At 37.0% G+C, this 10,837-nt stretch overlaps 1 long non-coding RNA gene across 4 annotated transcripts in view; it reads left to right on the top strand.

Annotated features, from left to right (window-relative positions):
• The window catches only part of LOC118600232, a 103,054-nt gene that overhangs the window by 57,386 nt on the left and 34,831 nt on the right, over window positions 1-10,837 (top strand). For 3 of the 4 annotated variants that reach the window (XR_004949844.1, XR_004949843.1, XR_004949841.1), the window contains exons 1-3: window positions 6,672-6,999; window positions 9,352-9,535; window positions 9,640-9,872. This is a non-coding gene — a long non-coding RNA (uncharacterized LOC118600232). Of the gene's footprint in view, window positions 1-6,671; window positions 7,000-9,351; window positions 9,536-9,639; window positions 9,873-10,837 lie in introns of those variants that run through there. The other variant, XR_004949842.1, reaches the window with a different exon arrangement.

Genomic DNA, 10,837 nt, shown 5'->3' with positions numbered 1-10,837 from the left:
ACAATGAGGGAAATTGACAAAATAAAGATACCTGTGGATGTTCAACCTTAACCAGGTGAGACTAACAGGAAAAACACAACATGACAAAAACATCACAAAAAATTAAATCCCAGAATTCTAACAATATCATAATTTATGCTTGTCAATCCAATTCATTGTCAATATTGGTTCCTTGTGAGTGATCTGATTCAAACCAATTCACTGACCTAAAATCCATCCAGGACATCTTTTATTAAAAATTCAATCAGTAGGACTCGGAGATAAATATCTGAGTACCGGACAGTGCAGGTGAAGTTGTGTGTTGCTGGCTGTGATGGCACCTGGTCATTTTTATGTTCTACTAAAATAGATCTACCGTGCCTCAATCCATATGGTATTTTTCCATATCGATATAAACAATTTCAATGGTTAACTGGTTACTTTAAATCAGGGGTCTCAAACTGGCGGCCCACGGGCCATTTGCGGCTCCCACGTCAATATTTTGCACCCCCTGCCCTAATGTGAAAGTTCAATGTCCACTAATAAATATCTTCTGCATGTTCACGCTTCTTTGATGATAGCTTTGTATTTGCTTTGTGATCTTTTTCATCTTGCTTTATGCTTAAAACTTTGCATTTGCTATTATTGTCAGATCTGGCCATCAGATAAGTCCTTAGCAATAGTTGCTAGTGTTTTTGGCTCCTGTCATTTCACAGGACAAGCCGAAGATATTGCTTAATAGTACGTAGACATGAACAAATATTCATTAAACTTGTTCAGTAGACATAGACAAAAACCAAAGATATCGACAATGGACGAAAAAAAGAAAACATATTTTTGGCCTAAATGGAGCTCCATACAGCCCAGACTCTGCCTTCAGTGGCCCCAAGGTAAATTGAGTTTGAGACCCCTGCTTTAAATTGTCCCTGGGTGTGAATGTGAATGTGAATGTCAATGTGTATGGGTGTGTGATTGTGGCCCTGCGACAGACTGGTGGCCAACAGTCCATGACCCCCAAAAGGGACACCATGGGTTTAGAAAGTGGATTGATGGATGGATATAATAATTTTATTTCACTTTGAATGATTTAATTAACAACTTGCCTCAGACAGATCAATCTGGTTGGATCACAGAAACTTAAATCAGTTCATCTGTTAAGCTGATTAATTGTAACACCACTGACTATGTTTTCAACTAAACAACACAAAAAAATAGAACCACCTGATTGTTACTAATTCACCTAAAACTAAATTATTTTGGACCTTTCTTGTTGACGAGTTGCAGAAACTTTTTTGCGTCTACAAGGACATAAATTATAAAATGTTTATACAATTGAATTTATTTAACTCACTGACTGCCTTATCCTCACCTTTCCTTTTACAGACACAATTCTCCAGAAGACAGCACATGACTTTTATCTTGAATGCTGACCTTTTTAGAAAAGCGTATTTTTGTGTAGTCTGACGGTAAACATTCTTGACAGTCCCGTTTCAGTTTGAAAAATCCCCCCTCTAAAGTTAATGTCTTGTTAGTCCAGACTCAAAGCAGTAACAGTAGGGTTCCCTACACTTACACAAAGCTTTTATGATTCTCCCTTTCACTGCTATGGAGACAACATCAAAACAAACGTCTTTAAATTCAGCTATGGCCTCCAAGTTGTCTTGTTGATGTAGATGTCATTGGTCATTAATATTTTCTCTATGTGTCTGACCTCCAATTTTCTCTGTACCACTGCTGCATTTTTAGTCTTTTCATGTATTTACACACTTCTTGCAATTATAAACCAGATAGTAAATGCAGAAAAATACCAATGTGACCTTGGGTCTGACAAGAACTTGTCTAAAATAGGCTGGGTACGGACAGAGGATTCCAGACCAGCTAAAGCACTCCAGATGAAAACTGAATCAAGCAAGAACATCTCAAGGTACTTGAATTTTTTTATACAATCAGAATTTTAATTATAAATTCATATAAACATACTTTGTGGTTGAACATTAGCCACAGGGACACAGTATCAGATCCACTGAAGGCACTTCGCTTTTGAACAAAGACTATCCTTGTGTGACTGTGAATATACAACCTGATGGAAAAGGATATAGTTAAAACCACTCACCTTAATATGACTAAACTCAAAAGATTTTTTTAAATATTTAAGCACTAGTTAACCATGTCAGTGTGACATGAAATCATTTCTAGAGCCTGGATTTATTAAGACTGGAAGAAGCAAACAATGTGTCTTTTCAATTGCTGAACCTTTACTCCAAATGTATCCATTTATACTCTACTTGAATGTAAGGTTAAGGTCAGTATTTTGTTAGCTGCTACTGCAGATTTTGTTTCAATACCTTATTGTCCATAGAGTGCACTTATGAAAGGCCATAGGTTATTATATCTCATTTTAGCAAACTGGCCATCGGGAAAATAATGTTTCTTAACAAACTTTTTATAATCCACTTAAAAAGAGTGCATTTAAAATTCATATACGTTTTGCATGACTTTTTTTATTCTTGCATATATTTTGAAGCAATGATGCTAACCAAAAGATATATTTACAAATGAGATTTTAAATTACCTGTGCTGCTCATGTGTACATAAATAAACTCATGCATGTGTGCGCATGATTATGTGTTTGGTGCTTTGATTGGTAAAGTCAACAGATGGGCCATTACACTTGTCCAGGGATCTGATTTCTGCTCCACATCTGGCCCTGCTTTTTGTGCCGAAGCTGGTTTCTCTCTGATCTATTACAAGGTCTCTCTCATGCACCCACACATAGACCCACACACACTTCCAGCTTTGCATGCACACTCCATTCCATCGCTGTGCGGCTTGTGGTAGCAGTAGGTGTGTTCAGAGGAGAGCGAGTGTGCCTGCACCCTCTTGAATGTAAATGAAACCATGTACTTTGGGGTAAGTATTTCTCTCTCCAGCTCTAAATGTCCTAACATTAGCACAGCTGAACAAATACCGTCGCCACGTTCTAAGTCATCTTTAATGTGCTCTCCCACCCTGTCCTACTTAAATGTTTGTGTCCAGCCGCAGTTGGTTATTAGCTGAAATGGACATAACATTATTTGATCAAAGAAAAGAACATTTCTTGACTAACTTATGTCCTGAATGCAGTAGTTTTCTATCATTTAATTTTCAGTGTTTCTGAAAGCTTTAAAGATTTTGGTTTTGTATTGATGCAAAAATGGCAAAAAATAATTCAAACAGGATATTTTACAAAAGAAAACAGAATTTCTGTGAATGAAACGAAACGGAAATAAAAAAGGCACAGTGAACACCAAACTGAGAACAGTGCCTAAGCTTCCATTGTTGGGCATAGACAGACATTGGTTCTGAGGACAATGATTACAATGCTAATAGTTGATTGAAATTTTCGCTCCAGTTTGCTTCTCTTGATCTTCCTGATTTCTATTCTCCTTTTTCCCCACTGTTCAAATATTATTTTCCAGTCGTCCTGCCCTCCCCCCATACTTTTTTCCCCCCTCTCTTTATCTTGTCATAGCCTGTCAGTAGGGATTCTGTGTATGCCGAGTGTTGTGTGCGCGTGTTATGTGTGAACACATTGAGACTGAGATACACTTAAGAGCTCATTGATTTAAAAATACCTTCGATATTGGAGGTCCCCTCCCGCAGATTCGTTGAGGAGCTTATCACACACTCACACACACACACCCACACAGACATCAATCCACTGATATGCATAAACCAAAGCTCCACTCCAAAGTTTCTGCTTAAACTTTGTGATTGACCTAGTTAGTGTGTCGTTTTGACAAGTTGTCTGTTTTGACACGACATCCTCTGGTGTTTATCAGCATCTATCCTGCCTATCATTTGCTCACATTGGGAATTCATACACACACACACACGCTCAAAGAAAGATTTTATTTATATATATTTGGCTGGAACACTGTGTGTTTTTTTTTTTTTGTTGTTTTATTTTTGCTCATGGTTTGGTTGCGTGATATGCAATTTTGTCAAAGCAATGAAAGGTTTGGTCAGTTGACAGTACTTGTACATAGTTGGTGACTATATCTTTGTTGGGGAAAAAAAGAGCATGTTGATAATATATTTTTGAACTTATCTGGATGTAAACACGACCCAGATTACAGAATGTATGTCTGTGCATCCGTGTGGCTCTGTGTTTTTATTGTTTATACGCTCACATGAGATTTAGCTGAACGCGTGATAGTAAATTTACAACGTTTTCTTCTTCCCTTTGCTGTATCTCAGGTTTAGTGTACACAGCAAGCCTGGCAGCTGACACCCAGAGGTCAAGGGTCAAAGAGCCAAGTTAACTTCATCAATTCCTCTGGACAGTTACAAATGAGCCCTCAAGTCTGCTCAAAACAATCCCTAGATCATGAAGGACAGACACGAAGAGGGAGAATAGAGGAAGGTTCGGGCACAGCTGACTGTTGATCCCATAAAATACTTTGTTTTAGTTATTCTGACATGAGATAAGCTTTTGAGATTAACTTTTAGTTTAGATCTATATTGTATTTGAGTCCTACAGGTTAAGAAAAATGTTTGCTCCTATCAGTGAGTTGAAATTTGTGTCAATATTCTAGAGTACACAAAAGGGTGGTTGTGGTGCACCTCTGATCAGAAGATTGCAAGTCTGGTTCCCGCCTTGCCCGCCTATGTGTCAAAGTGTTGCCGCTGTTCAGCAGTGGAGCTGCCATCAGTATGTGAATGTGTGTGTGCATGGGTGAATAGGACTGTGAGTGCAAAGCGGTTTGGGCCTTCAAAGAAGCTAGAAAAGTGCTATATGACTATATGCCATACACCATTTACAACACAGTCATAGTATGATATAATCAAATTCCAGGTTGGCTTAAAACACAAACTTTGTAATTTTTCCTGACCTTAAACAAGCAGATACCCTGAAAAGACCGTCTCTTAACACACAGCAAAGGAATGCAAAGTCCAAAATATTGCCCCAGCAAAACAGGAAAAGACAAGAAATCAGACCTTCAAAAAAGCATGTTCAGACATGCACACACAAACAACAGCTGACGTGGGTAATTATGAGAGGTCACCTAGGAAACAAGCAAAACCAAACAGTTGCCATGCAATAGTGTATGTCAAAGAGTAGATGCACCCACCAGCTCTTCTGTCTTGCACATAAATATGTCTGATATGAAAACAAGACTGGAAAGCTTTGGTTTAAAATGACTATCGTTTACACTGAATCAGAGTGAAGGCTCTTACACAATTGTTTGTGGTTGAGAAAATGTCCCACTCTAATCATCTTTTGAGTTATTTTCAAAGTGTTCCCAGTGGTCTTTTAAATATGCTGTTTTTAGCCAAAATTTAAAAAAAGAGTCATTTTTTAGGAAATAGTTTCTGCTCAACAGCAGCAGTTCATTAGAATTTCTCCTCTGAGTTGTGGGCGGGACTTTTGGTACAGAGTAAGCCTTCCCTCATTTCCCATCATCCATCTCATGTTCTCCTTCTAGCGTACGCACCTCACAACCAGTGCAGGATAAGTGGAGAGCACCGTTGGAGCTATCTAGCAGTATTTGTTTTTAGCTTGGATAAAGAAAACAAAAATTATGTGGATGTTTACAAATGGATGCATCAGATTAGAGAAGGACCAGTGAGCTTGTGCCGATTGTATCTTCTACACCACAACCACAAGGTTTTTCCAATGACATTTTGTCTGCTCCTGATTCAGTTTTAAACCTAAATACACACACTCTTAAATACACCAAAAACACAAGACTTATCAGAGTGGGTATTTTTATGCTTAGCAGTTTGAAAGGGTCTTTTCTTTATTATTATTATTATTCTTTTTTTTTACAATTTACATATACACAAAGTTACAACTCATAACTTACAAAGAAAAATAGGTATTGATGTCCTTTTTTCAGAAAGAAAAAACAGCTATTCAACAGTTTTGCATATTTGAAATGTATTTGCCATAGTTTTCATGTATATTATAAATGTTACTTAGGTTTAAACTTTAGAAAAATGATCACCTAGTCCACTCCTTAGAGTACACATTTGTGAAAAACACAAAAGATAAAACAAAAAAAAACTAAACCTTGGTCTAAATAATCACATATGGAACTAAATTCTAAAATGACAACTTCAGCAACTTCAACTTTTTTTCATGAAAGTTTATGTTTTAGAGAGCTATCAGCTAAAAGATGACATAAAGACAGCTGAATAAAAACAGAGATGCTCAGAAACGGGTGTGGTGGCTTGTTTAAATCATTTTGAGTGACACATTGCTGGGAATAATAATGTCGTTTGAGATTTTCTTGAGAAAATGACGGTTTCTATGTTATGTTGGCTTGGATCAGAACTTTTTTTTTTAAGTTTTGCTCCAAGAAAAATAGCTTGAATTTAGAAGCATGTTTCTCTTTTTTGTGCTTCGAATTTGTCTTAGGGCCATTGTTTCTTTCAAGGTATTTCTAGAGGTGGTTTGAACTTGTTTTGGTCTTTGCTTTTGTAGCTTTTTTATTTTGAAGCTGGGTTTAGTGCACACCTTTATACTTTTTTTTACGAACAATACCTGACTTTACACCCACACATTTGCACACATCTGCTTGAAGAAAGTGCTAGAACCAATAGCAGCATTTTCTGTTGCCAACTAAACAGCCTCAATAAAGTGGGAAAAAGTAGACAAAAGTATGGTATTTTGTCGAAAAAGCTTAATGGAAGATTGAGTGAATAAAAATCCAACAATAAATATTGTAGATCTTCCCAGCTGGCCCTCGTCACTATTTTGCATCTGTCTTCTCTGTTTGTTTGTATATTTATAGTATAAAGTTTTGTTTTTCTATTTTTTAAGGTCTGCTTTGTTTTGCTTAGGGTGCAGCAATGGTAGAAGAGGTCAGACACATGGAGCACATGGACAGAGAGCAAGAGGAAGAAAACTGTCAGTTAAGCAAAAAAGGTCAAAGACTTCAAACGTCTAAAGGACCAAAAGGATAAAGAGAAACAGCAGCTACACGAGCACTCCTATATATTTTTCAGCTACTGAAAAGGGAGAACAGAAAGGAGGTAGAGAGGATTCTTTGTTCAACTTTACCCCCCAGCAGGTGATATCTCTTGTGAAATCTTTAGATCAGTTGAACTCTGACTTGGAAGTTGCCAGGTTAGACGTTTTGGGAGCATGTTGTTTCAGACTCACAAAGCTAAAGGAGTTGGATGGGAACCAACACCCTGCGTCACAGCTGACTGAAGCAGAACAGCTCTGAGCTCAGCCAAACACAGGGCAGAGTAAATTTGAAGGGTTGGAGGTCATAAAACTCAAATACAGTCCGAAAATGGATCCCAAGGAACAAAAACATCCACTGTGCCAACTCACTCAACAGTTTAAAAGCATCTGATGCCCTTACACAACTGACATCAAATCCACAAACTTTATTTTTAAGTTGTCAGTTTACATATATCTCCATCGACGTCATCTGAGCTACTAAACAAGACAAAATGACCTCTGTGTTTGTCAACCTTTCACATCTAATTGGATCTGAACATGAATTCAGAGTGGGAAAGAAAGAGGCTTTAGATAACAATAAAGTTATTATTGAGGAAGGGTCATCTGGGTTGTCATGTGGCTGCTATGAGCACTTAACTGACAGGCCAAATGAGGTTCCTCGGGTCAATGGAGTCAAATGTGTTTCCCATCATGTTTAATGAGAGTTGTTTGTTTTCCCCAAAGCACAAGCTTCTAATTATGGTCACAAGAAAGCCACAGTGTCTGTATTAAGCGTCATTATGAGGTCTTTAATCTAGTAACAGATATTATAGTTGCTAAATGAATCAGGAGTAGTAGCACTGTATGACTGTGAGCTTTTAACAAGAGAAAATACAGTCCTCTGAGTGTCTCAGATCATAGCTGTACAGCTACAAGGTAAATAATACAGCTAGTATATAATCTGTTATCAAACATTCAATCAAATATGCATATACTGAGTCAGTGTTTTTGGGCCGTTCAACGACTAGTTCAGTTTTTCACTCTGAAAAAGAGAATCCCTGCTGATGACTCTCCTCTTTTGTCTTCTTTTTTCTTTGCATGAGCAAGTTCCTCAGTCATTCTACCCTCTATCCAGTCTTAGTCCTAGATAGGCCCAGTTAATCCATGGTTAAACCAAGATGGAGTGAACCACTGAAAACTAACTAGTTGGCTGTCATTAGTTGTAAACCCTCATGTTCTGATCCAGATTACAACTGGATTAACGTGGATGAACTGAAGATGAGTGTTAGAGCGGGTTTAACTTTCTGAACCTCTCCCCTCGAGAGGTGAGCTGTGGTAGGATTCCAAGTGTAACGCCAGGATTAAGGCTGGTTTCACTTCCTTGGTTTCCCTGTCATTACGACAGAGGTTACTGTGGTGCAGCATAAATCATGACAGTCTTTTTTTTGGTGGGGAAACTTCTATTTTTTCTGCGTTTTTAGACACATAGGGTGATGGAGTACTAAACTCCAAAATGCATTCTCTTCCATTGTTAGTTTATTTGCACTTTATTTGGTGGTGTGGGATTACCCACAATGCAAAAATCAAAAACGCATTTCAGAGGAAATGCAGATTTATTTATTTATTTTTTTTGCTTTGTTTTGTTTTAATATATTAGTATTTATAAATTAATATGCTTAATATCCTCCAATTGATAAAATCCTCTATTATTCACATACAAATAATGTAGTAGATACTGTAGATTGACTGGTTTTCACATATTTGCCTATGTATATAACTTGGTATATAGTTATAAATGATTGCAAATTTGACTATATATAAGAAACATTAGTTATTCTTTTTAGTGTTTTCTTTTTTAACAATTCAACCAATCATTTTTATTTTTTACTTAACCCCTTTCCTGCAATTTAAAGTGGTTTCTAGGAGCCATGAAATGACAGCCCAGACATTATGAAAAAAAAAAAACAGTTGGGAAAGAAAAAAACCCAAACCTAAATATTATATTAGATTTTTGATTAAAAGGGCAAGATTTTAAATGAAACAAACTGGAAATTAAAAAAAAACATGTTAAGGGTGAGATTGGTCTGTATTGGACAAGTTTTTGTCAAAATTGTCTAACTTTGGCTATGGTTAGAATCACAATTGCAACCACACAACAGGGAAATATCTTCAAGATTAAAAAAAAAAAAATGTTGGCTTGGTCATGAATGTAGACGATGGCAGTCAGGCACCTATCGGATGTGCAGAATTGCCACAAGGCTACTGGCAGCCGGTGGCACTTGACATGGACGGCCACCTCATGATGTTAAAAACCATAAGAGTTGCATTAAGCTGTTAAAGTCTATTTTAAATATTGTCAAAAATAACATTATAACCTAGAAATAAGTATACAAATTCTTGTTGGTGACATGAATGTTTTGCTGTGCTGCTTTTAGGTTAAGAAACCAAGAGATGGAGTGTCTTCACAAGCAGCTGAGAGAAGCCACATTCAGAATCCAGGAACAAAATGAAACTTTGGAAATCTATAAACAAAAATACACCACTGCAATAGCAAAACTTATTCAGCTGCAAAGACTGGTCACACTGAAGGACAAGGAGGTCCAACGTTTACTGCAAAAGGTGCATTACGATGAATTTTCTTCAACATTCTTCACATTAAACTGCTTTGACTAATAGTTCTGTCTGAGGTCTAAAATGTCTCTTAATGCATCTTATTTGTAAAGCTACAAGAGTCTGAGTTAACAGCTCATTCGGTGAAGGAAGAATGAACTCAAATGCAGCAATGATACCACCAAAAGGTAAATCATTGGGAGAGCACGTTGGAAGCTCTTGAGCAGCTGTGGTAGATGAGCTCCAGGCCAATCAGAGTTTACTGCAAGAGAGTTGACAAAAAGTGGACCGTTTGAAGAACCACGTTGGATCATTGCAAGAGCAGATGGACTCACTCAAGCAGCAGGTGGGGACAAGGAAGGGTGTTTTTTTTATATAAATATATATAAAACATAAGGAGAAAAGAAGATTTCAGAGTCTAAACAATTTTAACTTAATCTGTGTAATATTTCCATTTTTTAAGTTTGAATACAGAATTTCAATAAAAGGTACTTTGTGACATGTGAAACTAAAAAAAGCGGCTCAGGAAGCAACAAAAGTAAACACTTGTGGCAGTTTTGTTCTGAAATCTTTTTAAAAAATGGAAGTAAATCCTCAGTTATGCTTCATTGCAGCGCGTTTAAATCAAATGATTCATATGAACAAGTTTTTTTTTTTCTTTTTGCATGTGCACCCAGACTCTTCCCAACCGAGTGAGCACATGCTCGTTTTTCCTTATTCTTTCTGTTTTATATTTACTATGTCGGGCAACAAATGAATCATCTTTATTATGGAGAAATTTAATTTGGATGAACTTAACTGCTGCCGCCAAGGTCAGACGGGCAGAATGTCATTTTAATCCAATCAACTTTAATCTGTTGGTTATAAAAGAGTTAGGCTGTTGAAGAATGGCTGTATCTCGGGCCCTTTATTACGCTGGGTAATGACTTTGATTGTGACGCGCCTATCAAGAGGTTAGGAGTTCTTATGGAGCTCCAGATCCCACTTATTCACTACCTCGTGTCACTTCTGGGCTCAGCTAACCCTAAAATCAGTGAGGCCTTCATTCAAGAAACCTAAAGATCAGCAAACATTTAGTTTTTCTAATTTTGTTCTAAAGTAAAAATTAATATGTTTATATTTAGTGTAAATTTGATGTACTCATTATGTATTTTAATCTCCTCTCTAGTCCATTTCTATTTTTACAAAGGCACAGTTCAGTGTTTTACCTTTCCTGGAGAAATTGCCACTTTTGAGTTAATTATGTAATTTTCCAACATAAAGGCCAGTACCTAACATATGAAGATTACAGGCAGTGGTAGTGTTTATCTT

Source organism: Oryzias melastigma, linkage group LG20 (genome assembly GCF_002922805.2).
Source record: "Oryzias melastigma strain HK-1 linkage group LG20, ASM292280v2, whole genome shotgun sequence".
NCBI classification, from domain to species: Eukaryota; Metazoa; Chordata; class Actinopteri; order Beloniformes; family Adrianichthyidae; genus Oryzias; species Oryzias melastigma.
The sequence above is the reverse complement of the archived record's forward strand: the minus strand, read 5'-3'. Positions and strand labels throughout refer to the sequence as shown.